Genomic DNA, 17,673 nt, shown 5'->3' with positions numbered 1-17,673 from the left:
TTGGTGTGTTGCAAACATTTGATTTCAGTTCATGGTTTATTTCTTTGGAAAATGGCACCAGTGAGTGACTGACCGACAAACAACGCGTAGTCTAAACCGCAGAAAATACAGATGTGTTACACAATAAACACTTTTTGTAAAACTGTCTGCGAGAAAAAACATACTATGCTGTGCTGTGAAAGTGTGTGATTTTGTTCGCCTTTTCGCAGTCATTTTTTACAGAAAACAGGGAAGTTGTGTATACGGCTAACTTTATAATCCTACCTGTTCGTACATTAAAACCATGCGAAATACGACCTTTAAAGCTGAGCCGTGGCGAGGTAGCGACGTCACCTTCAGAATTCCTGACACCACTAGCTCGATCTCTCGTGTGATGTCCCTCTGGCTTGAGGCTATTGAGATCTTTGCTCGAGGTTGTTGATGGGGACGGGTCGTGTTGTGGTGTGGCGAGTGGGTGAGCGTTAAAGGAGAGAGGAGGAAGGTGAGAGGCCCGCCCGATGAGTAAGGCGAGCACTTGCTCAAGCGTCCAGGCCCGGAGTCCGGCTAGTGGTTGCTGGGCATATTCGTGGGCCGATTTGAATCCAGCTTTGGGACGTGGCACACCGATGAGAGAGTTGAAGCCAGTTTCACTGTGCTGAATTCCAGGCCCCCTTTGTAAGCGGCAAGCCTTAGCTTCGATTCGTGAACTTCAGTTAAGTTTTGGATTTTAGAGGTCTTAACTGTTATTTTCTTATTGGTACCTATAGATCTGTTGCGATCATTGCGGTTTCTTAGCTGATGTATTTCACCACCAGTTGTGTCCTTCAATTGCGGCTGTTGTTTGCTTTTCCTGAGTCGATACTGGCACTGGTTGCCTGTTAACAGGATTACCTTCCTCTTGTAATACGACAGGGTGCTGGTTTCGAGGTACCTTCGGACAGTGCAGACGTCAATGTTCTGTTAATTGTATTGGCTTAGGAGGAGCCTGGGTCTCAAAATTTGCCATTGCTAAGGCTATTCGGCTTGGCACCGTAGTTTTCCTTCGGGCGCTTCGCCGTCGTTGTAGAGGTGGTATTTTGCAGTGACACGGGTATACGTTTTGGCTAGTTATTGTTGCTTTCACGTAATTAACATTGTTGTGTTAATATTTCTTTTGTCAGCTTGTACCCAACGAAAAGGGCATTGGAAGACCGGTCCTCTCGTTGGAACCTTTCTTCATGTGTGATGTAGTCTCGTGCTCCTTGCGTATAAGGCTTATGGTGCAATCCTTGTGAGGAGGTAATTCAAACTCTGGGTTACTTAACTGGAGCAGTTATTCACCTGTTTTCCATTTGTTAGTCTTACATGACTGAAGCTGTTATTAAAGAAGACTTGCTTGTTTTCTATTCGGTAACTTCACTTAACTGACACTGTTATTATTGAAGGCCTGTCTGCTTTTAAGTAAATTAAGAGCTGTTTCAAAATATGGGTTACCTGAAACTCTTATGAAGGTCTATCTGTTTTTATTGACCTGTTATTGAGATTTGATATATTACTCAATCTGTGTTTGAATTAATTATTGCATAAGGTCTATCTGTTTCAGAGTCATTTATGTCAATTAGGTAGTAATAATAAATGACACATGATCGTAAATGGGCCCTAACCTTTCACTTTATATCCCTTTATGTATAATTGTAGGTCTCAAAAGCTACTATTCTCACTGATCCAGGAACTGGAAAGGTCTCTCTCATACCATGTATACTATTGATTTCATTTTGACTTATCTTTCCAGTCAAGGGTCCACTTGCAGTAACAGTAAATAAGGTTGGAGACAGGAGGGAGACAGAGAGGGACAGAGAAGGGGGAATAAAACGGATATAAAGAGGGGGAACGAAGATGTGGACAGAGAGATGAGGGAGGAGGAGATGAACACAGAGCGTGTGGGGTAACATATACAGGGAGCGGGAGGACGGTGACGGTAGAGACAGTGGGAGGGGGAGGACGAAGGTAGGGGGTAGGGGACGAAGGGTAGAGAGATGAGTGAGTTAAGGAGATTTGGACGTATATCCAATTGCCATACATATTTACCATTTGCGAACCATTGCCGGTTCGCTAGTTATTAATATAAATATGAAAACCATTATTAATATAGATACACTGAAGCGCCAGAGAAACTGGTACAGGCATGCGTATTCAAATAGCTATGTAAACAGGCAGAATACGGCGCTGCGGTCGGCAACCCCTATGTAAGACATCAGGAGTCTGGTGCAGTTGCTAGATCGGCTATTGCTGCTACAGTGGCAGGTTATCAAGGTTTTAGTGAGTTTGAACGTGGTGTTATAGTCGGCTCACGAGTGATGGGACACAGCTTTTCCCAGGTAGCGATGAAGTGGGATTTTTCCGTACGACCATTTCACGAGTGTACCGTGAATATCAGGAATCCGGTAAAACATCAAATCTCAGACATCGCTGCGGCCGGACAAAGATCCTGCAAGAACGGGACCAACGAAGACTGAAGAGATACATTTAACGTGACAGAAGTGCAACCATTTCGCAAACTGCTGCAGATTTCAGTGTTGGGCCATCAACAAGCGTCAGCGTGCGAACCATTCAACGAAACATCATCTATATGGGCTTTCGGAGCCGAAGGCTCACCCTTGATGACTGCATGACACAAAGCTTTACGCCTCGCCTGGGCCCGTCACACATTGGACTGTTGATGACTGGGAACATGTTGACTAGTCCGACGAGTCTCGTTTCAAATTGTATCGAACGGATGGACGTGTATAGTTATGGAGACAACCTCAAGAATTCATGGACCCTGCATGTCAGCAGGGTACTGTTCAAGCTAGTGGAGGCTCTGTAATGGAGTGGGGCCTGTGCAGTTGGACTGAGATGGGACCGTCGATACGTCCAGATACGACTGACAGGTGACACGTTCGTAAGCATCCTGCATCCATTCATGTCCATTGTGCATTCCGACGTTCTTGGGCAATTTCAGCAGGACAGTGCGCCATCTCACCCGTCCAGAATTACTACAGAGTGGCTACTGGAACACTATTCTCAGTTTAAACACTTCTGCTGGCCGCCAAACTCCCCAGACATGAACATTATTGAGCATATCTAGGATGCCTTACAACGTGCTGTTCAAAGGATCCCCACACCCTCATACTCTTACGGATTTATGGACAACCCTCCAGCATTCATGGTGTCAGCTCCCTCTAGCACTACTTCAAACATTAGTAGAGTCCATGCCACGTCGTGTTGCGGCACTTCTGAGTGCTCGCGGGGGCTCTACATGGTATTGGGTAGGTGTACCAGTTTCTTTGGCTCTTCAGTGTATGAAAGCCACATCAATATGAAAGCAAAACTTTGAGTTTAGGAACTGAAATTACATTCATCTCGTGATTAATTTCAGGTTATTCAACGAGTTACTCACAAGAAATATTTTCGATAGTACACCAGTAATGTCGGCTTCTCACTGAAAATTAAAAATCTGAAAATAAAATCAGAACGACGGAGGAGATCCTCTTAGGATGTGTTACAAGGCAGTTTTTCTCTTATACTGTCACGGAACATATTCCAGAATACTATATGCTAATCCCCCTGATAAATGTAGTTATTTTGTTACGCTGCTCCATGAATACAGACCAGAGTCAGTCCTGGCGGTCTTGGTTATTGCCTTCCTTTCTCTTCTCTTTTATTACGGTAAGGGACTGCATAATTGAGAGGCTGTGAACTGCAGGCAAAAAATAAGTGTTTTCTTAAAAGAAAGGAGCGTAGTTGTAAATTTATTAGACTGGAACTGAGTTTCGGCTTCAGGTAGCCAACACAGCATTCGCGTTCCGCATCCGACACACCTCGGTTGGTTCACGGGGACACCTATCTGCCAAAGAAAAAATCCAGCATTGTTCGAAGAACCCTGTTAGAAAGAAAAATAAAGCCAGGTGTCACTGTCCTGAGAGCACCGTGAGAACCGACGTTGCCTCAGTAGCCACACTTTCATTGTGCGTTTTGGTGAGACTCTCGCGTCATACCTATTTTCCCGTGTTATTTATGTAATCAACTATCCACTCTTGCAGTCACTGGTCGTATCTGCGAAATACTCATAACTATGGTTTTTATGCTGTTACCGAATTGTGTCAAGGTTAGATTTTATAATAATAGTGTCCTATTACTAAACGTTCATTCAGTAATATCAATCGGTAACTCACACGCTGATATTTACGATAATAAACCAGACTGTTATAGTGATTACTTGTTTCTGTTATAGGTACACGATCCCTTCTTTCATTAATATATCTATGCACGTGGTGTGGCACCCATATTTTCAAGCTTGATTGGGCCCTCCGGTATCATTTCAGTAACTCTTCTGTTTGCGCGATATTATCATTTTATTAAAATTAATTTGCATCAGCGTATGGGTGTTTCCCTTCCCTGGTCACCAGAGACCGAACATCATAGGGGTATGCTGAACCGCACAACCGGGACTCCTCAAATGCTACTAAAAAAAGAGAGAAAAGGCCAAAATAATTCTTTTCAAAGTGGAGAAACGGAAATAAACTTTAAGAAAGCCACAGCGTTTCCTAGTGCATTCTGAAACGCTATGTGTGCTACTTGGAATGACAACCATAGTTAGCTACAGAACATTCACGTGTATTTTTACGTAGTTCGAAATTTAGAGCTTTTCTTGCCACTATTAAAAAATCATTATGATATCTGTGTGGGATCCGAGTGACAAAGAAATTGTTTCACAAGCAGCTCATTTCTTTTTTCGTCAGCCGAACGTACTTTACTATGATGTTTTCTTGGCTGCTTTAGGGCTCTCTTTATCCCAGCGGACGATTATTTATTTATTTATTTATTTGCACGTCAAGCTCCGTAGGACCAAATTGAGGAGCAAATCTCCAAGACCATGGAACGTGTCAGTACATGAAATTTCAACATAAAAGTAATAACAGTTAAAAATATGTCCAAAAAAGTCAAGCCATAAGTTTAAGTAAACGCAATCAACATCAGCTTGATTTTTCAAGGAACTCAACAGAATAGGTGTGACCCATGAAGAAACATTCAGTTTCGTTTTGAAAACGCATGGATTACTGGTAAGAATTTTGATCTCATGTGGTAGCTTTTAATATTTTTTCTTGTGATATTCAAAAAATTTGAAAAACCTCTCTCACACCGGCCTGATTTAGCTTCACTGATCAGAATAGTAAAAACATGCGTATTTTAAGGGAATTTTCATTCGCAAAGCAGGCTTATCACATTCACACAGTTCAATACTGTTCTATCCTGATTAAATTGAGCTTAACTTAAATTCCATAAGGCAGTGAAGCAATTTCGAAGTCCCGGTGCGACGAAAATTGTCAGTCGATCTCCTGAAAACGTTTGTAATAATATTAACTTTCGGTGATCACATGGGGAAGACCGGAGATCTGCCGGTAAGACCGTGTTAGCCTATTTATTTGAAGTAACTGGATATCTTGAGCATACAAAACGGCAGGTTCGTCCAGTGTATATCAGACATTCCCCAATGATCCCGTGCAACACAGCGTAGTAAGCAGACACTATCAATAATAATCAGTTAAATAATACGCGAACACACTTACTTTAGTTTAGTTCATGTATTAAATTCCTTCTCATACAGAATCTCATCAAGATGGCGACTAGCTCAACAATACATACATATACATCCTCCTCCTTTCACGGCTAATCGGGAAGATCTGAATCATTCTTTTCATAATAGGAAACATAGATAGCAGAGAAGCTATTCCATGGAGTAAATGGACGCTCCAAGGAATAATAGGGCTTGAAACTACTTTGCATTGATAATCATCGTATATTAAATTTTAGGAATCGGTAAGATAAGAAGAGATATTTCGAGATATGTACTGAGTTATACAATTTATAAAATTTCTGAAAATATCGCGGAGAGACCGCTGCAAGAGACATTACAAGCTTATTGAAAATGAATGCAGCAGTATACTGCACACCTTTCTGCACAAGTTACGGAAGTTTGATCCAAATGCAGGTTGGATTTCTGCCGAGTGTTAACTGTGTGAAAGCTGCTTATTCATGGGAATAAGGTGATATTGTTAACAAGAAACGACAGTAAAGAATATATATATATATATATATTGAGAGGAAAATTTCAAAACACCCAGACTAGTGAACAGGGGTCGACAAGAGGTTCGCGAACTTACACCACTTATTGCTCGAACCGCCTGTTTATGAGCCAAAAATATCATTTAAGAATGGGAAGAGTTACCCCAATACATAATACCATACCACATAAGGGAATGAAAATAAGCAAAGTACACTATTTTTTGTGTCGAACGATCATTTCAGTTACCGTTCTGAACGTGGGCTTTCCACGCCAATTTACTATCTCTCTGAACACCTAGAAATTTGAACTGTTCAGTTTCACTAATCATATGCCTATTCTGTGAAATGAAAACTTAAGGTTTTGTTGAATTGTGTGTTAGAAACCGTAAAAACTGAGTCTCACTGTGATCTACCATTAGTTTATTTTCTACAGGCCATGGACTTAGGTCACGAACTACACTATTTGAAACCGAGCCAATGTTGCATACAACATACTTTACTACCACGCTAATGTCAGCAGCAAACAGAAATATTTTAGTTACCCGTAATACTGGTGGACATGTCGATTATATAAATGAGGAACAGGAGTGGCCCCAACACTGATCCCTGGGGCACCCCCCATTTGACTGTTCCCCCATCCAGACCCCACATCACAGCTACAGGCAACACTGGGTCACAGTGTGACACCTTCCGCTGTCTGTTGTTAAAGTAAGAGGTGAACCAATTGTGAGCTACTCCCTGTATTAAGTAATGGTCCAACTTCTGGAGCAATATTTTGTGATCAACAATCAAACGCCTTTGTTACATCAAAAATATGCCAAGCGTTCGAAACCTTTTATTTAACCCATCCAGTACCTCACAGAGAAAAGAAACTACAGCATTTCCAGTTCTTAAACTGCTTCTGAAGCCGAACTGTTCATTTGACAGCAAATTATGTGATGAAAAATTATCAGTTATCCTTACATACACAGCCTTTTGAATAACCTTAGCAAAAACTGATGCCATAAAAATCAGTCTAAAATTGTCTACATTATTCCTTTCTCCGTTTTTATAAAGCGACTTTACTACTGAGTACTTTAATCGTTCAGGAAACTGACTATTCCTAAAGGAAAAATTACAAATATGGCTAAGTATAGAGCTAACATGTGAAACACATTACTTTAATATTCTGCTAGGCACTCCATCAAAGAGTCCTTAGCCTTCTGTGGTTTAATTATTGACTCAATATCCCCCTTGTCTGTATAACAGAGGAGTATTTCAGACATCAATCTCGGAAAGGCATTTGCCAAGAGAGTTATATGATTTCCTCTAGAAACTAAATTTTTATTTAATTCTCAAGCAATGCTCAGAAAATGGTCGCTAAGTACTGTACAAATATCTGATTTATCAGTAACAGAAATATTTTTACTACGAACTAACTTTATATCGTCGACCTTGTGCTGCTGACCAGACACTTCCTTCACAACTGCCCCTATGGTTTTAATTTTATCCTGTGAATTAGCCATTCTGTTTGCTTACCACATACTCATCGCTTTCCTAATAACATTTTTACGCACTTTACAATACTGTTTGTAATGGGCTACTGTAGCATGATTGTGACTGCTTCTAACATTTTAGTATAATTACCAATTTAATCTACAAGATATCCTTATCCCAATAGTCAGCCACCCAGACTGCCTTTTATCGCTAACTCCCCATTTAGAATGTTCTAATAGAAAGCAACTCTCAAAGAGCATGAGAAATGTGTTTGTCATTACGTTATCGACACTATAAACATCCTGCCACTCTTGTTCCTTGACGATGTTTAAAAAACACTATTGCCGATGGATTAACTTTCCTAAATACTTTGTAATTATGTGACATCTGAGTACAAAAGTGTTTTAGTGTTAAAATTCGTGCGTCACGATCTGAAAGACCATTCACCCTTTTACTAACAGAATGCCCATCTATTAATGAAGAATGAGTAAAAATATTTATGGCTGTGCTACTGTTCACATGCACCCTAGCTGGAAAAAATCCAGTCTGCATCAGATCATATGAGTTTAGGTGATCTACCAACATCCTTTTTCGTGCACAATCATATACAAAATTAATTCTGAAGTCACCACATATAACTAATTTCTGTTACTTCCTATAAAGTGAATCAAGGATCCTCTCTAGTTTCAGCAGAAATGCTCTCAAGTCAGAATTAGGGGACCTATAAACAACAAAAATTAGACGTTTAGTTTCACTAAATTCAACTTACGCTGGGCAACATTCAAATATCTGTTCAGTACAATGCCGTGATAAGTCTATGCATTCAAATGGAGTACTGTTTTTTTTACGTACATGGCCACTCCACCACCCCGCAAGGAACTCCTTGAAAAAACAGCCAGCTAATGTGCATCCCGGCAAAGGAAGCCTCTGAATTGTCAAATTATTTACCAATAATTTCAGAGTCAACATTTATAAGCACTTGACTAACTTTATCTCTACTACCTCTTATATTTCGACGAAATATGCTAATTCCTTCTTTACTTGGAAACATGACGTCCTCTGAAGGTGATTCGTTAGAGGGACTTCCTTTAAGCAGGTGTACCTGTCAGCTGACTTCAATCTAAAAAAGATGAATCTCTAACATTAACTACTACAGGAATTTATCCATGAGTGATCTCACCATTGCCAACTACACTGTCACCTATAAGCTTTGCCAGCCTCCCTTTCCCATACCTACTGAGGTATGCATTCTTCAGTAACAGAGTGGTGAAATATTCCAATTCCACATCAAGTAGCTCCGGTTCCTGTAAGTTCCTCGATTTATCGTTTCGAGATTGTCACACCCCGCTTTTGTCGCGGATGGTGATTTGAATCCAGATGTACTAAAGCACGATGTGAGTGGGTTTCCGCGTACTGAGATCCAAACTGCCGTCTTCTCTCTTGAAGACTAGCACGTCAAAGAAATGTAGTTTGCCGTTTAACACCTGGTCCACTGTGAAAAGACTCTTCGGATTAATTTTATTGAGATATAATGGAAACGACCTAGTTCATCTCTGCTATGTTTCCACAACACGCATCAACCATGTAACGTAATCGTGTAATTGGTTTTTATTGGCAGTTCCTAATAACTGTTCTTCGAATTTTTCGTAAAGAAAATTGGTAATACCGGGCGTAAGGGAATCCCCATAGCCACACCATCCATCTGTTCGTAAAACTCATCGCTCCATTTTAAATAAGGGGTTGTGAAACTAAATTTAAACTTTTCTGCAATGTGACCTACCCGCTTAACAGCTGAATCATATTTTTTCTGTCGAGTCAATAAGTCTATCTGGAGCATCCCGTTCCACAGCAACAGCTCAGGCGGGTGGTATTGTCACTTGGAAAAGACTGGAAAGGGCAATGACTCCGTCTCTCCTTATTTCAGGCTCTTTCAGTGTTTTTCCTAAAAAAACAAATCCTCCTTCTCAGCTCTGTGAATAACACGCTTTTAGTGGTGTGGCAATTTTCTACAAAGAACAACACTAAATATATTCTGAAAATTAAGAAAAAAATCCTAACTCTGCAGTAGAACATCAAAGGCTTTGCAATACTGTTGACTTTCAGAACACACACTCGACACGGGTTTGGATTCTGATGGTGGAATTGTATTTGCCGTCATGAATTTTGCTGACATTTTAAAAGCTCACTCCAAAGTGGATCTTTTTAAAACGCTTAAATTCAAATTAATTTCCTGAAACGGAAAAAAACACATGTAGTAATACACGCCCACATTACATTAAAAATATGAAAAAATTCGGAATGAAATATAACTGACTTGGATAGAGATTATTATAGTTCCCGATAGTTTGAACTAGTGAAATACTCGATACTTGCGTTCTTCATAATGAAGAGCGCGTCTTCTCGGGAATTTGGTAAAAAATGCTCTGTATGTAGTGGGATGACTGTAAATGAGAGGTTTCAACTTTATTTTGAAATTATTTTACTTAAATATGTATATTAATAAAGCAAGGAAAAAGCTCAAAAGTAATGGATATTTCAATGTTTATGAAACATAGAATTGCAATTTCTGTGTAATATTAAGGCTGTCTGAAAAACTAGTAAACATGTAAAACAAAAATGTCTCCAAAAATACGTGTCCGATCTTAAAGACACTTTGCGTAATATGCTTCCTCAGCACCTTGTATGCATTGACAAAGTCAAGTGTGCTGGTAACGCTTTCTTGAGTGGTTCCTAAATGACAGGACAACAGACTGTAAAGCTGACGCTTACCCCTAGGCGCTGGCGGCTTAGGCAGTGGCTGTCTTCGTCTGTAAAAATTTGGTGGCGGCGAAGAAAAACTTGCTTCCCCAAGCACGAGTTTCTGGGGAACGGTGGGTGAGGAGGATTTTGGTAGTATTGACAGTGCTTGTTTTAATGAGTACAGAAAAACAGTCTTGAAAATCGCGTTTTCGAATACCCAACTTCAATCGCATTATCCCTTGAGATCGTTGTGCATTGATTCCAAATGAGAACTGTGTGGCGCGTATTCTTTTTGGCGGGGTAAATTATTGCTGTTGACCTACATGAGCTACTGAAGTGACGCCTCCCTTTGCAGAGTAATGTCGTGTTACATATTCGCAATCGTCACAGAGATGTTTTGCGAGGACGTCTATTTATTTGGAGTGCTAAGCTTGTAAATTCACCTTGCATTTTGATGAAAACTAGTTAAGACAGAGTAAGAAGTTAAAGAACTCTGCATACAAAATCTTATTTTCTTAGTCTTCGGTTCAGTAGCAAGGTGTAAAACTTTTGTTGTATGTAAACGGGAGCTGAGGGTTGCTAAGGGTAAAGGTCCGGAAAGAGAAGGCTCGTACAGATTCACAACGTTGAGAGCTTCATAGAGATTTGAAGAACGTGTGATCATTTTAATCCGAGGACACGTGGCCATCAACCTCAGAATTAATACGTGTGCTTGATCTGTAGGCGATCCGGCGCAGTTAAAGTGCAGTGCGCAAAAATGAGCTGGTAACCATTAGCGTGAGATATGTTTCGAGCATTTATGTCCAAGATTGACTCCAGCTACTTTGTGCAGTGGAACTAAAATGCCAACCATGTACATATCCAAGCATGCAGTACACTTGTGATTTTGATGTTCGTTGCTTGGCGCCTTCATGGTGTTGCATTCCCATTGACCAGAAATAGTATGTTGATTATTTTCATGTTAGGTCCGTCTGTATAAAACGAAACAAATTTCCTCAACCTACACATGTAGCACAAATATTCAATCCAAAAAGTATAAACAAAGATACAAAACAAACACCATACACAGAGTGCAGGAAAACTCACAAGCACAAAAGTCACAAATACACAGAACACACGCAGAAAATTATAACACCACACAGAAACAAACGACGTGGTATACTGTGAATTACAAACATGAACTGAAACACGGAGTGGCAAACTTAATAATGAAACAGAGCGTTCATATAAAAACTGTGCAAATTCTCCAAATAAAGTTAAGCAGAACATCAGTTAGGGGGAATGAATTCCAGACTGCAGGACTATATAAACTTGAATGTAAAATTTTTGATGCAGCATGCATAGGTAGAGCGTGTAAAAGTTTTAAAGCGCACTACAATGAACACATCAGATGTTGGAAGTAAGATAAAAACGATCCCACATTTACGGAGTTCTTAAAGCATCGAAAGCACCAGACAACCAACATAGAACAATATATGAGAATCGTAAGGATAAAGAACCGCAACAAATCCACATCCCAACGCATGATATCTACCATATCCAGAAAGCTATCGCGGGGAATAAACAAGCGATAAACGGTCACGGACACGAGCATAAAATTCTCCGCTAACCTCGATAAAACAAATATTTTAAGGAAATAAAAAGACACATGTATAGACCGAACTGCGCTGAAATATATATTCACTCACTGGCTTACATGTGCAAGCACGCGCGAGCGCGTCTACACGCGTACAAAACTACAGATATCACAGACACACGTACGACTGTTGGCAGTAACGTTCAGTACAGGGCGGCAACATTAGAAATATAGCAAGAAGTAAGCGACTCTTCATACTTCGTGCTGTGATAATGCTGAAGTTGCTATTTGAACTTTTATTATGTTATAGAATATTAGAAATTGGCAGAGCTGTTGCTAAAGCCTATGTACAGTATTCCGTTTGTAAAACAAAGTAGCCTAAACAAAAATACGTATCTATTTCTGGCAATTGATGATGTTTTTCGAAAAATAGGGATGTGTAGTCCGGCCAAAATTCCAACATAGTGTTGCACCAACTGAGAAAAGTTAGAGATGTGGCCAACAGTTTAGGAAAAGCTGCTACGCAACAAGAGGGTGCACAGCGAGTGGCACAGTGAGGGCGCTCGTGACAAGCGTGCTGGTGAGCGCCGGCTTACCTCGCCAGGAGGCGGTGGGTTGCGACTGGCAGAGCGGGCGCGCGGCTCGTGCGGGACACGATCGCCGCCGCAGCTTCCGCTCTTATCGGGCCTTCCCCTCACAGAGGATGCCGCGCAGGTAGCCGCGTCTCACCACACAATGCTCAGATTTGCACGAAAAGCCCGTAGCGTCGTGTAGGAATCACAAAGATGATGGTGGAGAACGATGGCAGACCAACGGGCGAATAATCGTATGCCACCAACATTCGGTTCGGAGACTACAAAATTTGCATTTATGGCGTTATACGAAGAGGAGGTGAATATTCTGTACACAGTGTGGTTGTATTGTCGGTGTAGAGCAGCGTACGTGCGCGCTTTATGAAAACGTCACGTAAATGTCATTTCATCACTCTTAATTATTCATTCCGGTTAACTCATCCCATTCGCTAATGCTTATGAAGTTCACACCAGACTTCTGCTTCTTCAAAGGATGATTAGACCGCAGCTTGTGTACAAGTTACGGTTTCTACTGTCATCAGTGTAACCGATGGCGCAGAATCGTTCTGACGATTGATGTCGATAACTGCAACTGACGCTTCGCCCGTCACTTTCTCACATTTTAGGGTGTAGTCCCCACAAATTTTGTTTTGCGGATTTTATTGCGAGAAAATCTCTTTCTCTCTGTCTCCCACGCATACGCAGTCTACAGATTATCTTAGTTGCTTACTATCCACATTCTAACTAAACTTTCGAAAACTAAACTTTCAAAACTGGCAGCACACTTATGGAAAAGAACTCGATGAATAAGCGAGCAGTAGAAGTAACAGAAAATCCCTCTTTGAGTCGCTGATTTTCCCTCTGACGGGTTTTGTTTCTGGCAACTAGCGAAGTAAAGTAACACTGAAATAAGAAATATCTTGCGATGTGTGTAGCTACACATAAAAAAAAACAGTACAACGCAGCGTAACATTGTACAAAACGTACGTTGAGCAAAACAGTACTGTTACAATAGCAAATAAAATATGCAGAAATAATCTTTGGCGAAAGAAACAGTTTATCGTTACTTTGAAGTTTAATGTGGTTAGGCCGTCGAATATACAACATTATGCTACAAAGTGGAACCCAGGTGTAAAATGGTGCACTAGAAGGTAAGCCATAGTATAACGAAAGTAGGCGTACGTATTACGGTTTAAAGAAATCTAATCAAATCTGGATCATATTTTTCACAAAAATTAGTGAGATTTACTGTAGATTGTACACACAAGTCGAAACATTTTCAGTAAAAGTACGGGAAGAGAAAATATTTCGTTTTTGTAGTAAAGGTATTACAAGAAATCATATTTATAAGGGACCATCAAAAATATTCCATTTGAGGACGTTCCTGCAGCATATAAGCAACGTAGCGGTACTCCGATGCGGGTATATAAATACCGACATGTAGGTAAGGGATTAGTGCAGTATTTCTATCTTTCCGACGTGCGTGCGGTAAACGCGAAAACGTTAACTATGGGGACGTTATTAGCAAATGCGTCCAAACAGGACAGGACAAACATGTTTTTTTTTTCCGAAGGTGTAACACCGACAGACATCAGTCTAAGAATGAAGAATGTGTATGAGGCGGACATGTCTGTCGAAAACCACTATTATGGAATGGAGCACCAGGTTACGTGCCGGTCGCAGTTCGACACAAGACGCGTATCGAACTGGGAGGCCAGCGTCATTCGTTATGCCAACTCAAGTGGGAGACACGCTAGCACTTGCCCTGTAGTCTTGATCTCTCCCGTGCGATTATCAAACCTTCGGTCCCCTTATAAAGACCCTGAAGGGTCGACGATTACTGTCAGCCGAAGGTGTGCAGCAGGTAGTCACGGATGTCTTTATGCCGCAGCTGACTGTGTTTTACCGAACGGATACCTTCGAGGTGGTGTGCGTCGGTGGGATCATTGCTCCAGTGCTCACGGAAATTTTACGTGATTGGCATACAGACTCTAGACTGCAAGGCCTGCGAATGAAAGATTTTTGATCGCTCCTTATATTGCACTGTAAGAAGCACACTGCACAAATAGTCACCCCCAGGAGACATCACGCTAATACCGTATAAAGTCGCACTGTGGCATGGTCAATCGTGCCAGTTCGAAGAGATTCCTCAATTTTCTTCAGGTATGCTCCACCTTGCTGGAGCCATTCTTTATTGTCAGATTCTGTAGAGCTACCAAACTGAGTGAATGTTCATTGACTGCTATCGTGAGATTAAGATCGGGTGGCTTAGAGGGCAAGTCAGGGTGCGATAAGGCGCCTGACTGTTTCTCAAATCGCGAACGTGTGCTTGCAGAACTATTAACACCACTGGTGTTCCCTTGGAACACAGCATACTCGTCATATATTCGTAAACGAAAAGGCAACACTGGTAACTGAGAATGTTGAAATAAACGTCGTGGTTCATGTTCACAGTAACTCGCACGAGAGGGCAAGTCACGGCACGAAAACCATCCCCAGAACATCGACTACACTCAGCGCATACTGCAAGTTAAACGCCGCATTGACCGTTAATGTAGTCGAACTTTGGGCTATATGCCTCCAATCATCAGTAGCCCAGTTTATGTGTTACCTGGCCAGCTGAAGACGTACAGTTTTACGAGTATGTACCATTTTGAGCAACAGCCCTGTGTGTGCTACCCCACTCCAGACGTCCATTTCAAGCACTTCCCTTCGCAAATGGTTCAAATGGCTCTGAGCACTATGGGACTAACATCTGAGGTCATCAGTCCCCTAGAACTTAGAACTACTTAAACCTAACTAACCTATGGACATCTCACACATCCATGCCCGAGGCAGGATTCGAACCTGCGACCATAGCAGTCGCGTGGGGCCGAACTGAAGCGCCTAGAACCGCTCCGTCACAGCGGCCGGCCTTCCCTTCGCAGGTTCAGATGCTTCTGCACTCGCTCACAGCAGAAAAGCTCGTCAGGTTTCAAACGGTTTGACATTGACAAGGCCTGATGTTGGTTTACGGACCCTTTCTGACAGGATCTTCTTGCTACTGCGGTTTCTCCCGCCTTTGGCATCCCTAAGAGTGGTACAACAGTCGCTGTAGACGCGTTCGACAGTTCGTGTCGGTACACCAAGAAATCGAATATTTTCATTCACGATGTGGTCAAGGAACGTTCAAACGCGGTAGTTCCTTTCTACCATTCTGTTACGTCTCCACCTGAATCCATGTTACTGCGCATATTCCATACAACTGATAGGCATATCAACACCAATTCACTTCCACGACTTACGTCGCTGATGGAGGGCAACATGATCACCTGGCACCAGTTCAACATCATTTACAACGCTCCAAAGTGACCAGTGTGCTCTGTATTTTTTAGGTGAGCTTATGAACTAGAAACGATAATGGTCTAACGATCGATGATCTAAGGGAAAATCTAATGTTTTCTTCCTATCAGTCGGTGGATCACTCTGTCTGTGGCTTGAATATCGAAAACCTACCTTTCTTTTTTTACTTAAGGAAGAGACTAGTATTTCACAAATCTGGGATATTTCTTTATGCTTCTATGTATTTAGAATTCCGCCTCCTCATGGTATGTACGCTTCAGCCTTGTTTTCCCTTGTCGTTTTATGAAACGTAACGTTAATTTGTTAAATTGTTGCAAACGCAATAAATCTGTTGATTCGGAAAACAGTTGGGGTCTATTTCAGACCCAGTATTTTGCAGTGCGTCAAAGAACCAGTCGGTACTGAGGTACGGTTTAGGTTACACCTCCTTGTTGCAAAATGAGACAATGAACGTTAATTTTTTCATATATATGTCGTACAGCGGAGTGTTGCGGAATTTGCTGCTACGAATAGGCGAAGTAATGCATCCTCCGAACGTAATAATTTCACAGCGATACTCGCTCCCTATCAGAGAGCCATCAGTTCCTTTGTTAGACTTATATTAGCGAATACATACACAGTTACGAGGAACAAAGCAAACACAGAGATTACTAACACCGGCTTCACCTCAGGTAATGGGCAGCACGCACATATGCGTGCGTTGCATTTGCAGTACCCATGATACGAGTCCACCATGTAAAATTTACGGCAGGTTAAGCACGCCCTATGGTAAATTAATAACCACACGGAATTAGACCAGCAGCTTTCATCTGGACTGCAATAACGTCCTTTTAGTCAAGGTAGATCCACCCTTCGTGGCACGATTATTGGTACCACTTTCAGAAGAATGTCTAAAACTCAGTTAAATTGCAACTGTACATTCACTTCGGCGTGTCCAAGCGTACAACAGCTGCGGTCAGTTAGTAACGCTGCCAAATTGTCCAACAACTACAATGTTCTCCTTTCATGATAGAATGCACATTCAAATTTGAGACATGCCAGTATGTTGTTACTGAAGGTCTACATATACATTTACATCTAGACTCTAGAAACCACCGAGAAGAACATTGAAGAGGGTATTTCCCATTGTAAAAGGCACGAAGATATCTTCCATTCAGTTGACGGACGGAAAGCGGTATGAATGGTTACTTAGATGCCTCTTCTTCTGTAACACTATATATCTAAAGCTTCTATTCTCATCTTGTCAGCACTCTATCGTTCATGGTCCACTTCCAAACAAATCTGCACTCCAGACAAATAATTTGGAAAAAAAATCTTCTAACACATATCGTACATTTTTATTAGATGTTAATACATTTCTCTTTTTCAGAAAAACGTTCTCGTTATTCACAGTCTACACCTTGTTTCCTCATCACTTCTGCCATCGTCACTTACTTTACGGCCTAGGTAGCAAACCTCACCTATTACATTCGTGTCTCATATTCTAAACTAATTCCCTCACTGTCACTTGATTTGATGCGAGTACACTTCACTATTTTGTTTTGTTTTCTTAATGTTAATCTCATAACCTCTATTCAAGTGATTACTCACTGCATGTGATTGGTTTTTCAGGTGCTTCGCTGTCCCTGATAGAATTATAATATCTCCAGTAAGCAATAAAGTTTTTTCCTTCATTTTTCGGGAGTGTATCCGGGATTAACTCTTGTACCGATATTTAGGGTGATAACGTTTCAACCATACTCATAGTGATCGCTTGCAAGATCTTAAAAGCACTTTACGCTGTGGAGTAAACACGCATGCGCCATAAACAACACTGTTGGTTACAATAGCGTCAGTCATAGATTAAACTCTACGCCTCTAAGAGTAAAACAAAGCAAGTGCAGAGCCGGTGAAATCACAGTGCTT

The 17,673-nt window shown here is 41.2% G+C and overlaps 1 protein-coding gene across 1 annotated transcript in view; it reads right to left on the bottom strand.

Moving 5' to 3' along the window:
• The window catches only part of LOC126188588 (synaptotagmin-5), a 207,431-nt gene extending 194,968 nt beyond the window's left edge, over positions 1–12,463 (bottom strand). The window contains exon 1 of the mRNA XM_049930190.1: positions 12,451–12,463. The gene's annotated coding sequence lies outside the window, so the exon portion shown is untranslated. The remainder of the gene's footprint in view (positions 1–12,450) is intronic.
• Positions 12,464–17,673: the final 5,210 nt, after the last annotated feature.

The sequence above is a fragment of the Schistocerca cancellata genome, chromosome 5 (genome assembly GCF_023864275.1).
Source record: "Schistocerca cancellata isolate TAMUIC-IGC-003103 chromosome 5, iqSchCanc2.1, whole genome shotgun sequence".
NCBI classification, from domain to species: Eukaryota; Metazoa; Arthropoda; class Insecta; order Orthoptera; family Acrididae; genus Schistocerca; species Schistocerca cancellata.
The sequence above is the reverse complement of the archived record's forward strand: the minus strand, read 5'-3'. Positions and strand labels throughout refer to the sequence as shown.